Source organism: Hylobates moloch, unplaced genomic scaffold (assembly GCF_009828535.3).
Source record: "Hylobates moloch isolate HMO894 unplaced genomic scaffold, HMol_V3 SCAFFOLD_26, whole genome shotgun sequence".
NCBI classification, from domain to species: Eukaryota; Metazoa; Chordata; class Mammalia; order Primates; family Hylobatidae; genus Hylobates; species Hylobates moloch.
In genome coordinates this window covers 2704472-2721073 of record NW_026652301.1, presented here as the reverse complement: position 1 = coordinate 2721073, position 16602 = coordinate 2704472, and positions in this window count along the sequence as shown.

The window sequence follows — 16602 nt, the reverse complement described above, 5'->3', positions numbered from 1 at the left end:
AAAAAAAAAAAAAAAGACATTGTATTGCTTATCATTTACATGAAAGACTACCTTCTTTACTCCTATTCTTAATCATTTGCTTTTTTTCCTGCTTTAGAGACACACAGTTTGAGCTTTCAAAAAAATTAATGATTCTCTGTAGTATGATTTCTCCTTTCAGTTAGATGAGCTTCTTTGGAATCAACATTATAGAATGCCGATAAGTAACGGTGTTTCGGTCACTGGCAACTCTTCAGACAACGCTTGCCTATATGTTTATAGCTTAGCAGTGTTTTTCACAATTCTTGCTTCTCACAGCTCAAAATAGAATTCTCCTCTTTCCTCTTGATCCTGTAGTTCCCTATATTTCAGTTCATTTTTTTCCTGTGACGACTCAGAAATAAAATTCAGCTGTCTTTGTTCTGCTGTCTTTCTTCCTTTCTATTGTGCTTCTATTGTGTTGCTCAAAGTTCCATGGTGAAGTCCCTCTCTCTGAAGCACTGTAGGTTTTTCTATAAGAGCACTTAGTTTAATTATCTGCTATGTAATTTTATGTTAATTTGTGTCTTTTATCCACTAGACCAGGAGTCCCCTAAGAGCAGAAACTGGATCTTTTATCCTTGTATCCTCTATAACTAGAACAGTGCCTATCTCACAGGAGGTACTCAATAAACACTTACAGAGTAAATGTAAGAATCTGGAGCAAGAGGACTCAGATTGAGTTGACGCCCTGCAATTTCCTCATTTGTTGAATATAATAATAACTTTCTCTTCCAATAATTTTATTAATTGAGATGAAGCTGTGTAAAATGCTTTATATATTATAAGGGATACAAGCATGACTATGTTACTGTGTTAACTCAAAGGTTTGCTGTAGAAAATGTTATGGGAAATGGTTCTCAATCTAGAGCAATTTTGCCCCCCAGGAGATATTCGGCAATGTCAGGAGACATGTTTGGTTGTCATATCTGTTGAAGGAGGGGTTGGATACTAGCATCTAGTGGATAGGGACCAGCCATGCCATATGTGTACTATACATCATGCAATGCACAGCAAAGCACCACACAACAAAGAATTATCTGGCTCAAATTGTCAGTGGTTCCAACGTTGAGAAACCCTGGCTCAAACTTAAAAATATATGATAGGTAAAACATTTTCATTAGTATATTTGCCACTAGACAATTAACTGAGTTTTAGCTTTTTTGTATGTAAACAGGGGTCATCATATTAATTTACTTGTAACCATTAAAGTAGCACTTATCTTTCGCTATACAAATGTATTTTCTTACTCTGTTTAGCCAACAGTAATCTATATATGGAGACACTGGGTTTCCTCTCCTTCCAGGCCCACAGTAAACTTATACATCCCTATACCCCATATATGTAGACAGATATTCATGACTAGTTTTAACCAGTGTCTTGCATATTGAAGTGATGTGCATTACTTCTGGGCCAAAGCACTTAATGGCTGGTGCAACCTGTCCAGTCCTCTCTTGCCCTGGCTTAGTGATTATAGACACTGCACTTGAGACGGTGACATCGCAGGATGGAAGTAGCCTGGATTCCACACCATCACATGGTACACAGCTGCCTAGAGATGTGCCCAAACCTATACTATATTTCACAAGACTGAAAATAAACCTTTTCCAGGTTAAGCAACTGTAATTTGAGGATTGTTTGTTAATGAAGTTTAATGTAGATTTATCTGATTACTATATCACCTTAAAGGGACAACAATTTTGGTTGTATTCAGCACTTTATACTCTAGTTGAACAATTCCTGGGATAGAATAGGTGTTCAGAAATATTTTAGTACCAAATTGGTAAAAGGAAAAGGGAATTATTAACTCAGTTTTCTTTTTCTTTTCAGAATATATCTGTCCAATTATGACTAGTATGCTGGGTCTGACCTCATGGTTTTAAAACTGGCCCAAATGTCCCATGGATCTGATGTTTATGGTTTATTTTGAATAAGCATAAAAATTGATCCTCCCACTCTTGAAACTTGAGAAAGTTACGTTTGTCTTATCTGAGTTCCTTTCTCAGGAACCAACCATCAGGCCTCCCATATCGTATGGAGGAACTGAAACTTCCCAGATCACTGCATCTCGACAACGAAAGGACAGGTGCCTTACCCATCATGATTGCCTGACTACTTGATTCCTGTTAACCAGCTCCTCTTCCTTACCCCTTCCTAATTCCTGTTTTCCCACACATGCTTACAATTCTTCCCTACAACATAAAACCCTAATTTTAGTCAGTCAGGGAGATGGATTTGAGACTGATCTCCCATCTCCTTAACTACAGCACCTGATTAAAGCCTTCTTTCCTGGCAACACTTGTCTCAGTGACTGGCTTTCTGTGCAGCAAGCAACAGTACCGAGACTGTGCAGCAAGCAACAGGACCTCGACCTAGACCGACTTGGTAACAGTTTTGTTTTCAAAAGGTCAGAGCCTGGAAATTTTTACTATGACATTTTGTGATGTATAATCCTTCAACACACATTTAAATAATGTGTATCAAATCTTGAAACCTCCTTGATCTTCTCACTGACCCAAAATGCCATAACCACATACACTGGACAATACACTGTGGACACTTCATGTTCTTTTGCTGCAAGGAAATTCCTAGGTAAATTAGTTATGAGTTCCAGGACATTTGCTGTCACTACTCAGCAGGCTTGCATTTGCAAAGCTTGCCCTCTGGAGGCCAAACAGTTCCAATTTATAAATTGTTATGCCTGGATAATAGAGATTAGTTTACATATCTCTTTAAAGCTACTGACTGATGAGGGCCAGAATCTGTGGCATTGGAGACTGGTGAAGAGCAAGGACTCTAGAACAGGATGTCTGGGTTTGTGTCCGGGAGTTACTACTTCTTGTCAGTATAATCATGAACTTCCTTTTCATTATCCATAAAATATGAATAATAAAAGTACCCATGTTACAGTGATGTTCAATTAAGTGTATTAATACATGTACAGTGTTTAAAATAATATTTACCACACAAGTGTTTAAATAAAATGAACTAATATTATGTATAGTGACACTAAACTAGCATCTAGACATGATTTACTCATAGGGCTATATTAACTAGACAAGCAGCTGCTATTCTTTTTTTTTTTTTTTTTTTTTTTGAGACGGAGTCTTACTCTGTCACCAGGTTGGAGTGCAGTGGCACAAACTCGGCTCACCGCAACCTCCACCTCCCAGGTTCAAGCATTCTCCTGCCTCAGCCTCCCAAGTAGCTGGGACTACAGGTGTGTACCACCACGCCCAGCAGTTGCTATTCTTAAAGGGGCTATATGTTTATCAACTAACGTTTCAAAATGTATTTGAAACAGATAAAATTAAAAGTTTCAACACATGATTATAATCTGTGTTGAAATGTGCCTTCCAAGTCATATAATTCTATACAAGACTCCATAAAGCCATGAAGACATTCATACATGACAGTCTAAGATGTGTAAATATTCACATGTCAAATTATGTTCTTGAATGATTTAGAGAGAAAAGAGGCATTTATTAAATATTCTTTCTCCCATTTTTTCTATTTCCTTTCAAAATTTCCAGGCAATCGAATAAACTTTGCAATGACTTGTTTAGACATGAAAATCATATTGCAGATAAATAAAATAAACTTATTCAAAAATGGCCTTTGGCAGATCCAAAAAGTATATTCAAATCAATATAAGAATAAGTTGTAAAATTGACTTTTGTGCATTCTCTGGAAGATTTGGTGAACTACCTCTGTGAATAAATAATTTTTTAAAAATGCATCCTGCCTGCACACCACCGTGGGGCCTCCCCGAAGAGCATGCAATATAAAATATAATATCCTAAACTGAAAAGAGATTATAATCATATTTGTCTCTCTGATATCATGAATATAAGATTCTCCTGCACAATTTAGAAACAGAAGGCAATAAACAGAATTGTCCATACTGGCTAGAATTTCATTTATATTTTGCCAAGCTTTTCTACATTAATTGTGGCAAATTATATGAAATAAACATAGAATTACAATGGAAATAGGTAAGAATACATAACCTATAAAAAATTATTGTAAAATGTAATTGTCTGATATATTTAAGGTATTTATAATTACTTAAAATCATGTTACTAATAGGGGCATTTTCTGCTTTTGTTCTTAACCACATTACTATAGAAACCTAAGAAAAATGAGAAGTTGATAATTCAAACAGAAGATATTGAGAAAACGCACACATACACAGCAATGAACTCTGCAGGGCACACAGTAAGTACTCAATAGCTTCCTAAAGTAAGATTAATTTTTGCATATTTTACACATCTGCATGTTTACAAATATTACCTATATATCACTTTGTGCAGAAATCAGGGCATATTTTTTAACTTCAGTTAAAGCATAGACATTTTTAAAAAAAGATAAAGAAGAAAATCCTACCGTTTACAATAACATGGATGAACTTAGAGGACACCATGGTGGGTGACATAACACAGTCACAGAAGGACAAATACTGCATGATTCTACTTATATGAGGTATATGAAATAATCAAATTAATAGATTCAGAGAGTAGAATGGTGGTTGCTATGAGCTGGGGTATGGAAAAATGGAAAGTTGTTGTTCAGTGAGTATAAGGTCTCAGTTGTACAAGATAAATATGTCTAGAGATCTTCTGTCACTGAGAAGATTTAAACAGGGTTGAGGCACGATTTGATTTTAATTTTATAAATATTATTCTGATTTATGTTAAGTATGGCAAGTTGAACACATGTGTTTATCATCATTTGCTTTGAAAATTCCAGTAACATGACAAGATATTAATTTAAAAAGTTGCAAACTCTAAAGATCAAATTAGGCCAGGAGATGGAACAACAGGAAATGAGAAATAGCTACACATACTTTCAAGGTGGAAAGCATACAGATAGTGGTAACTGACACACAGATGAGACTGCAGAAGTCTAGGCATTCATGAGGGGGACACTTATAAGAAACAACAGAATTGTATTTTTCTGTTATCACACTACTAATAAAGACATACCTGAGAATGGATAACTTATAAAGGAAAGAGGTTTAATTGACTCACAGTTCCACATGCCTGGGGAGGCCTCACAATCATGGCAGAAGGCAAATGAGGAGCAAAGTCACATCTTACATGGAAGCAGGCAAGAGAGCTTGTGCATGGGAGCTCCCATTTATAAAACCATAAGATCTCGTGAGACTTATTCACTATCATGAGGACAGCATGGGAAAAACCTGCCCCTATGATTCAATTATCTCCATCTGGCCCCACCCTTAACATGTGTGGATTATTACAATTCAAGGTGAGATTTGGGTGGAGACACAGCCAAACCAAATCAGGAATTTATAGTACAAACCTAGAAAAGCTCAGGAACTGAACGTACAGATTCTAATGAAGGCAAATGGAGACTGTAAGGTGGACTCTCAACAGTTTAGAGTTAGTTTAAAGTCACTATTAAGTTCAATTACTTGCTGAGACCTTTTCTGCATTCTGGTACAACAGACTACTACCCATTCATACTCCTAAAATATACATGAGGTTATTATCAGGGGGAATTATATTGAAGAGGACATCAAGTAGGGTGCAATGAAGGGCAAAGTACCATACCGATAGAGGGTTAGTGGGTGAAAGGCTGTGTACCGAACATTGAGAATTCCATGCCCTCTAGCTAGACACCAGGCTTATTTCTCTCATATAGGAGACTCTTAGATTCTTTCCTGGAGAAAATGAGCAGCCAAAGAGAAAAGATCTAAAAGATCTATAGATACTGACATGGAGTTGGGCAACAACGTAGCCGGGTCTCCCTTCCAGTTATCCTACAGTGAAACTTACCAGTCAATAATCCCTTGCCATGCTTACAGAACTTTCAGTTAATGATAGTGCTTCACTCTTGAATCAACGTAGTATTTGGCATTTAAGGATAGCCTCCCATATATAAGATAGAGGCATAATAAAGAGAAAAAAACTCCAAGAAACAGAGAAGCATAGAAAGCAGAACAAAAAACTTTAAAAAGAGAGAAAGGGAAAGCAATCAATGGTTCAGTTAAATATGAGAAAATATTTCTTTGTTTAAAATAAAACACACTATTTGAAAAAAGAACTATCAAAGAACAAAGAAGAGTTCTTAGAAATAAAAAAATAAGATTGCAAAAATGAAAAATCAACAGAAAATCATCTAGATAGAAGCCAAAAATGGGGAAAAAAAGGAAAAAAAAGTAACATAGCTGAAATAAATTCCATAATTTTTCAGAAAATATTTATTCCTCTTCCCTGAAAGGTGGAGGATATTTTCTTACTACATTGAGGATGGGCTAGGGCCACCAAGCTCTACTTGTGTGTAGAAAGGACAGTGTGCTGGTTATAAACCAAAGTCATAAGAGGCACGCAAGTTTCTGTTGGCTTAATTAAACATCTGTCATTCAAGAAGCCAGTGACCCAAGAAAGAAGACAAAGACAAGGAGGAACTGTCTCTGATCAGCCAAGTTCAGCTGACTCTAGCCAATCTTTGCAGAGCTGCAACCAAGTGCAGACTGATGAGCAAGAAAATAAACGCATGTTATTGCATGACACTGAGCTCGAGAGAGGTTTCTTATACAGCATTATTTTAACAACACCTAATTTAAGACAAAAAATAGGAATCCTAAACAAATAAAAAGAAGCAACCCAGAAGTTGAAACAACCGGCTAATATAAGTTTCAGAAAGAAAGCATCAAGAAAATTAAGGGGAAGAATTTATAAAAGAAATAATATAAGAAAAACCTTCAGAATTGGGTGACATAAATTTCCATATTCAAGGAGTCCAGCGATTACAAAAAGATACACACCAAGGTATATCTTATGGAATTTCAGAATATCAAGGGTAAAGAAGGATAAAACCGTCTTCTAGAAAAAATATGATCAGAATGGCATTGGACTTATGACAACAATGCTGAAAGCAAAAAATTAATAAATAAATGTCTTTGAAATTAAAATTGAGAGCATAAAAAATTCTGATATAAAATTATATAGCTATTCAAAAGTTAAGTCAAATGTGAAGGTGGAGTAATGGTATTTTCAAGCATATAAGGACTCAAAAATATTTACTTTCAAAGCATATTTTCTCAGGAAGTTATTAAAGAATATGCTCTAGTAAGATGAGATAGACTGGAGATCCAAGAAGTCAGAAATCCAGAAGAGAAGTGAAGAAAAACCTGGAGTGATGGGTAAGAAAATATCCAGAACAATAGCTGTGTAAGCCAGCCTAAGAGCTTTCAGTCCCAATTAGAGTAGGACACTGAAAGGCTGTAGGAAGAATATCTCCACAAAAACATGGTATTTCACTAATTTTACCTTCCGTATATTATCTCACTATATAAATAAATCAGTTTCTTCATTCCTCTTGACTGAGGAATGATCAAGTTTCTGCTTTTTCCCTATTACAATCAATAATGCAATTAATACATGACTTCTTGTGAACAATTATAAGAGGTTGGTTTTGTTTTTAGTGTACATATTGAATTATTGAGTGCGATGGTAATTTTGTGTTTTAACTTGGTTGGTCCAAGGTAATCGGATATTTGGTCAAACACTTTTGGATGTTGCTGTCAAGGTAATTTTAAGATGAGATTAACATTTGTCTTAATCCATTTTGTGCGGCCATAATATAATACCTCAAACTGGGTAATTTATAATCAACAGAAATATCTTGGCTCACAGTTCTGCTGGCTGAGAAGTCCAATATCAAAGCATCTGATGAGGGCCTTCTTGCTGCATTATCCCACGGCAGAAGGTGAGATAGCAAGAGAGCAAGAGGGGACAATACTTATCCTTCTATAATCACATTAATCCCACTAATGAGGCCAGAGCCTTCATGCCTTAATCACCTCTTAAAGTTCCCACTCCTTAATACTGTCAATGGCAATTAAATTTCAACATGAGATTTTGAGGGGACAAACATTCAAATTATAGTAATATTTAAATCAGAAAACTTTGAGTAAAGTAAATTACCCTTCATAATGTGGGTGGGCATCATTTAATCAGCTGAAAGCCATAAGGAAAAGATGGACTTCCCATGAAGAAGACAGATTTCTGCCAGCCAACTGCCTTCAGCCTTGAGCTATAACATCCATTTTTTTTTCCTGGGTTCCAGCCTGCCAATCCACATTGCAGATTCTGGACCTGCAGATTTTGGAGTTGCTAGCCTCTACAATTACATGAGCCAATTCCTTAAAATCTCTCTCTCTCCCTTCCAATAGGATGTATATAAAACCAATAGGACACACACACACACACACCCGTCACTTCTTTCTCTGGAGATGCTAACTAATACATCAGATATGTGCACATACGATTTCACTAGATATTGGCAAAATGTATAAAACATTGCAGGATTTTTATATTCCCATCATTTCTCCACATTGTCACCAGAATGTAATTTTGTAACAGTATAATATTTTGGACCAATGTGATAGTTGTGAAATATTTTCTCATTTTAATTTGTATTTTTTCATTATGATTACTAGTTGGTTTAAAAATTTTTCGTATATTCATTTGACCATTCATATACATACTTCCAGGAAATGCCCATTTTATTATTTTTCTAAAAAAAATTTTCATTAGTGCGTAATTTACATAGAGAAAAGCATACAAGTCATGAGTGTACAACTTGATAAAGTGTTACAAAATAAACACCTCCAATATAACCATCATCTAGCACCTAGATCTTACATCCAAAAATCTAACATTGCTGGAACTCTACAACGTCCAAGCAGGTCCCCTTCCAAACACTACATCCTCTTTTTTCCACAAAGAGAAACACTATCCTGAATGATAACATCATAGATTATTCTTGCCACTTCAAGCAAGTGGAATCAAACTATACAGAATATATTGTGTCTAGTTTCTTTTCCTCAATATGTTTGTGAGAGTAGTCTATGTTGTAGCATATAGCTGTAGTAATTTTCACTGCTGCATAATAGTTCATTGCATGACTATGCAATAATTTATCTACTTTGTGTTTATTAAAATATGATGCCATTATAAACTTTTTAATGCATGTTTTTCAGTGTGCATAAGTATATGCTTAGGAATGTAAATGTATGTCTTCAACTTTGGAGGATAATGGCAGTTCTCCAGTTGGGTACACGGATTTATACCCCTACGTGTAGTGCATGTCAGCTCTAATGGCTCCACATCTTTGTCAACAATTGGTATTGTCAGCACTTTTTAATTTTAGCCAATCTAGAAAGTATGAAAAAAAACACTGATTTGTGGCTTAAATTAGCATTTCTTTGATGACAATGAGGTTGATCATATTTCCATGTTTGTGGGCAATGGGGATATCCTCTTTTGTAAAATATCTTTTCACAACTTGTTCTCTCATTCTATCTTGTTGTATGTATTTTCTTATTGAGTTTTACAAGTTATTTATATATTCCAAATTTGAGCTTTTTGTTTTTGTTATGTGTTGCAGATAGATTTCCCTAGTCTGTTAACTTGGCTTCTATTTTCTTGTCAGCTTTTTTTGAGAGAGAAATGTCTAAGTTGTATTGTCTAATTTTGCATATTTCCTTTATAGCTTATGGTTTTTGTGACTGTTTTAAATGTTCTAACTTATCTTAAAATCATAAATATATCCTCCTATGTCATGTTCTATAACAGCACTCTGTTACTAATTTCTGCAATAATAGACAAATTTTATATCTGTGCTAACCTACATCATAGCCACTAGATGCAAGTTGCTACTGAGCACTTAAAGTATGGCTAGTGTGACTGAGGAAATACTTTAACATTTTTATTTGATTTTAATTAATTTAAATTCACATTGCTATATGTGGCAATTGCTAGTAGCAATTTAAATTAATTTAAATCACTAGAGGCCAACATATTAGATAAAAATCATTCAATTATATTCTCAGACCACAATATAATTAAACTAGAAATCAGTAACAGAAAGATAGCTGGGAAATTCCAAAATATTTGGAAAGTAGCACACTTCTAAATTATCCAGGGTCAAAAAAGTATCAAGATAAATTTAAAATTTTTTGAACCAAATAGAAGGAAAAATAAAATGTATCAAAATTTGTGGGATGCAGTGATAGCAGTGCTTAGATTAAAATGTTTAGCATTAAATTCATGCGTTCAAAAAGAAGAAAAATCTAAAACTTCACCCTCCACCTTAAGAAACTAGAGTAAGAAAAGCCACTTAGGTCTGGCTGAAATAGGTCAGATCCTTAAAAGAGACTGCTGAAACTCATACAAGGAGAAATAGATAAACTGATTATCCATTTATTTATTATAGAAATTTGATCACTAATAAACTTACAGAAAAATAAAGCACCAGACTCAAATGATTTCACTGGTAAATTCACTAAACATTTAAGGAAAAAATAATACCAAGTTTCCACAATTTCTTCAAGAAAATGGAAGCCGTGAAAACACTGTCTATATTATTTTATAAGGCCAGCATTACCCTAATATCAATTCCAGAGAAAGACCTTGCAAGAAACAAAAACTACATTCCAATACCTCTCATGAACATAGACACAGGAATCCTTACCAAAATATTAACAAATGGAACCCAACAAGTATAACAGGAATTATACACCATGGCTGAATGGGATTTATTTCGGGTACTCAAGGCTCATTCAAAATTTAAAAATCAATCAGTGTAATTCATCACATCAAAACACTAAATAAGAAAAATCATATGATATATCAATTGATGCAGAAAAAGCGTTTAACAAAATTTAGAATCCATGCATGATAAAAGCTCTCAGAGAATTAGGAATAAAAGGAAACTCTCAACCTGATAAAGAACATCTATAAATCTACAGCCAACATCTTAATTGTAAGAAACTGGACATAAGGCAAGATTGTCCTCTTGTATTAAAAAGTTTATTCAAAGTCCTAGATAGTGCAATAAAACATAAAAAAGAAAAATTATGGAGATTATTAAAAAAGAAAAGGATCATATTCACAGATGACATAATTTTCTATGTAGAATGTTCCAAAATACCTATTTAAAAACTCCTACAACTAACACATACACACACATACAGTAATACACTTAGTATATACTAATATATAGTATAACCCGCTCTCAATACACAAGGTCAACATGCAAAAATCAATTGCTTTTCTATATCTCGGCAATAAACAATGGGAATTTAAATTTTAAAAAGCAATATCATTTACAATAACACTAACAAATTTTAAAGGTGGGGTGTAAATCTAACAAAATATATACAGAATATGTAGAATATTACAAAACACTGATAAGGAAATAAAGGAAGATCTAAACAAAGGGAATGATATTCTCGGTTTATCCATTGGAAGACTCGATATTGTTAAACTGTCTGTTCTAATATATAGACTCAATGCAATCCCAATGAAAATTCCAGCAATGTATGTTTTTAGATATTGATGAACAGATTCTACAATTTATATGGAAAAACAAAAGACTCAAAATAGCCAACACAATATGAAAGAAAGAAAGTCAGAGGGCTGACACTACATAACTTCAATATTTCTTGTAAAGATACAGTAATCAAGATAGCATGGTATTAGCAAAAGAATAAGTATATGGATGAGAAAAGAGAATGGAGAGTCCATTAATAGACCCACACAAACATAAAAAAGAATCTTTGATAAAAGAGTAAAGGCTATTCAACCGAGTAAAAATAGTCAGTCTTTCACACAAATGGTACTAGAAGAATTGGACATCCATGCAAAAAGTGAACTTACACACAGACATTATGCCTTTCACAAGAATCTCAAAATAAATCACAGACATAAATAAAAATACAGAAATTATAAAACTTATTGAAGAAAACATAGGGTAAGATCTAGATGAGTCTGGATTTAAGAATGAATATTTAAATACAACAAGAGTAGCAAAATACATGAAAAATGAATAGGTTGAACTTTATACATATTAAAATCTGTTCTACAAAAGACATTGTTAAAAGAATGAAAAGATAAGACACAGATTGGAAAAAAATACTTGCAGGACAGCTATATAATAAAGGAATTATATCCGAAATATGCAATATACAAAAAAATCCTTAAAAGACAACAAGAAAACAAAAAACAAAATAAAAATGAGTAGAAGATCTGAACAGACACCTCACCAAAGAATATATGTCATAAAAGTGACAGATATTGACATACAAGTGAATATATGTCATACAAGTGACTAAATAAGTGTATGAAAAGCTGCTTATTTCCATTTTTTGTTAGGGAAATATAAATTAAAACAACATTCCATTAAAAAGTCAAAACTATAGAGTAAACAGATCAATGGCGGCTAGGGATTCTGAGGTAGAGTAGTAAATACATGAAGCACACAGGATTTTTTAGAGTGGTGAAACTGTTGGGTATGATACATACTGGCAGATATATGATTCTCTACATTTCTGAAAACCATAGAACTTTACAGCATGAAGAGTGGAGCTTAATGTTTGCAAATTAAACAAACATTTAGGAGATAAGAGGATCCTAGGATGAGATGCAGGCTATGACTTTTTTAAAAAACAACTGTATTACAAATGTATGAAATAATCTTGCTAAAGAGGATGGAGAAAAGATACTTGGTTAGTATATTTAGAAATAAGTAGAGTTTATAACACCGAAGATAAAAGGAACCTTACATAAGCTCTGTATTCTAGTTGATAAACTTATTTCCCACAGGGATATGGGTCAATAATTCTGAAATTACTATACCTGTATATTGGGATTGCACAATTAAGTAAACAGCTGGCTGATGACAGAAGCCAGGTTTCTTACTGTTGGAGTGACAGGTTACACATAAACAGGTAGGGAATGCCAAAAGGATCCATGTGATCATTGATCAGAATGGGAGACAAGAGTATGAACTCATGTTTAGCTTAAAATAAATACTCTTAGATACATATAGAAAAATTTATAAATATGCATGTATACAAGAGTTAGTACACACACATACTTCCTTGTTCATTCAGCTGAGGCGGTCTTGAGCAACAAGACAGTACCAGTGAGCACACCTAGCTCAAAGATATTAGTTTTTGATTCCATTCTCCAATGAAAGGATGCCAGACTCATTGCACAAATGACCAATTTGGGTCTGTGGCATGAAATAATGATCTTGCAGCATCTTGTAGTGCCAGAAAGTAAGAAAAAATTCAAATATAAAACCCACAAAACCCACAGTGACAGGGAAATATCAAAGAGACATTGGAGCCAACTGAAAGAGCTTCCAACGGCCAAAGCTGGAACAATATGAGCAACAAAATAAAGTTATATTGGGGTGTAAGCTGAAGCAGAAAAGAAGTAGCAATGAGTTCATACTAGCATCAGCAAATATTTGGATATATAAATGAATGGGGGAGGAGATCTAAATCTACCGTGCAGAATTCAAAACATCTTATGAGAGATTATCTTTCATAGAGAGAGAGTATTAACCCAGTTACTTAAATATTGGCTGTGGACAGTGACTTCATTCTAAAGAAAACAATATGGAAAAGGGGAAAACAAGTGACTTTACAGTGCAGAAATCTGACAAATATTACCTTAGTCAAGCAATCAAGATTAACATCAATAATGACAAGTCATATTGATGGCATGTACCTTTCATGTAATTTATGGAGAATGGCACTTTACCTGTGTGGTCTTTCTCCCCAAACCTCGAAGTTCTAGTATAATTTGGAGGAAAGCATCAGATAATCCCCACTGAGGCACATTCTACAGAATACTTAGCCTGTACTCTGAGAACTGTCACAACCAAAAAGAGCCTAAGGAGACATGTCGGCTAAGAGTAATGATTATCCTGAATGGGACCCTGGAACAGAAAAAGGTCAGTAGATCAAAACTAAGGCAATCCGAATAAAGCATAGACTTTATTTAATGGTATAAATATCAGTTCATTAATTATAACAAATTTTCCATACTAATTTAAGATGTCAACAACAGGGGAAACTAGATGTAAGTACATAGGAACTCTCTGTACTATCCTTGCAACTTTTCTGTAAACCTAACACAATTTTAAAATGAGAATTTTATTAAAATAAATTAATGGTGATATGTTGACATTTTCACCTGTAAAACTGGCATCTCCAGTGTCTCCATTTTTATTCAGAATTATATTAGAAGCCCAAGCCAGTGAAATAAGTTATGAGAAAGGAATAAAATAAGGGTAGAAAAGTTTTTTTTAAAATAATGTATAATAGAAAATGTAATTCTGTAAATAAACCTTTAGAATTATCAGGGTCATTGAATCAATTCATTATACACAAATTAATTTAATTTTACATACCAGCTACAGAAATTTTAAGATGTCTCAAAATTATTGAAATATATTAAGACCTACATAAATGATGGATATACCATGTCAATATTTTTGAAGACTCAATGTTGTATAATTTCCATTTCTTCTCAAAGTGATCTATAGATTCAATGTAATGACAACAAAAGTCCCAGCAGGTATGTTTCTGAAAATTGAGATGCTGAGACTAAAATTGTATCGAAACATAAAGGAACCAGAATGGTTAAGGGAAACTTGAAGAATTACAGAATGAGAGAATTTGATTTACTAGAAAAGACTTATACCATAGTTACAATCACTAAATAAGAATTGGTACAAGACCACAGACTAATGAAGACAAGAGACAGCAGAAACAGATCCATTCTTACAGGACCACTTGAATTAGGACAAAGGTGGCACGTTGGAGGAATAGAAAAAGGATGGTCTTTTCTGTGAATCATCTGAGTCAATAGTCCTGAGTCAATCAGTTGACCACCTGGGAACCAAATGAAACCTGACATTTGCTTTTCATATTTCTTTTGGGGTAGGCCCGCTGGTTAGTGTGGTTTATATTTATCATTCAACGATTATCGTTAAATACCATTTTCCTATTTTATTTTTCATGAACTGTATAACTATCTCAAATTATCTCATTTATTTGATTGCTTTTTAGTTATTTTTCCTGTTCCCACTACAATATAAAGTCCCTGAGAACAAGAATTTATCTATGCTGCTAATCATTGTAGCTAAAATATATAAAATATTTCAAGGTATAATTATAAGCTTTTGAATAAATAAATGAATATACAAATCTGCCAGGAAAACAAGGAGTGAAAATAACATAATCCTTTGATCTATCGCAGGAAGGATGAGGACAGTTTATTTGAGAGCCTGGGATGGGGTAATGGTTTGGAACATTCTAGATAAAAGGCATAGCAAATGCAGAAAGCATAATAAATGTGTAGGGGAACATCACAGGGTGACTTTCTGAGTGGGCTATTTTTATATGTAGTAAATGGAAATGTCTGTTTAAAACAAAGGCAGTCATATTTATTCAGTGACAAGTCTCAGATTACTTGTATTATGTCTCTTTATTTCATGTGTGGAAAGAAAACTTGTTTTCCTCTAAAATATCAGTTCAGGATTCTAACACTTATCCATTCTCCCCCAACCTTCTCCAGTTCAGGGCTATACACGTAGGTATTGTCCAACACTTACTTACAGTACTTGTTATTATGTACGTCTGGTTTCTTTAGTGTGTGCACCGTGCTTATCTAGATTTGTTTGTGTTTTAATACAGATTCCTGGGATCCCCTTCTAAAATATTAAAACAGAAGGTCTGGGCTAATTAACTAGCTAGCTCCCTAGGTAAGTCAGATACACAGCAAATGTAGGAACTACTGAACTCTAATGTATTAGGGTTCTCTAGAGAGACAGGACTAATAGGATAGATACATATATATAAAGGGGAGTTTATTAAGGAGTATTCATTCACAAGATCACAAGGTGAAGTCCCACAGTAGGCCATCTGCAAGATGAAGAAAAAGGAAGCCAGTCTGAGTCCTCGAACCTCAAAAGTAGGGAAGCCAACAGTGCAGCTGCCAATCTGTGGTTGAAGGCCTGGCAAACCACTGGTGTAAGTCCAAGAGTCCAAAAGCTGAAGAACTTGGAGTCTGATGTTCAAGGACAGGAAGTATCCAGCACAGGAGAAAGATGAAGACTGGAAGACTAGGCCTTCCACATTCCTCTGCCTGCTTTAATTCTAGCCACACTGGCAGCTGAATAGATGGTGCCCATCGAGGTTGAGGGTGGGTCTGCCTCTCCCAGTCCACTGACTCAAATGTTAATCTCCTTTGGCAACATCCTCACAGACACACCCATGAACAATACTTTGCATCCTTCAATCCACTCAAGTTGACATTCAATATTAACCATCACACCTTGCTAACAAAAGTGTGGTCTACCAACAGCATTGACGTCACCTAGAAACTCGTTAGAAATTTTGAATTTCAGGTTCCATCCCAGATATGCTGAATCAGAATTTAAACTTTTATAAGATCCTACATAATTTATGTGAACTTTAATAATTGTATTGTAGTAAGAACACAACATAAAATTTACTTTCTTAAATGTTTAAGTGTGCAAGACTATTGTTAACTGTAAGCACGATGTGGTGCAGCAGATCTCTAGAACTTACTCATCTTGCATAATTGAAATTAGTAATTTCCCTTTTCTCCCTTACTCCAGACCCTGAAAATCACCATTCTCCTTCCTGATTTTCTGAGTTTGGCTATTTGAGATACCTTATATAAGTGGAATCATGCAGAATTCTTCCTATTGTGACTGGCTTATTTCACTCGG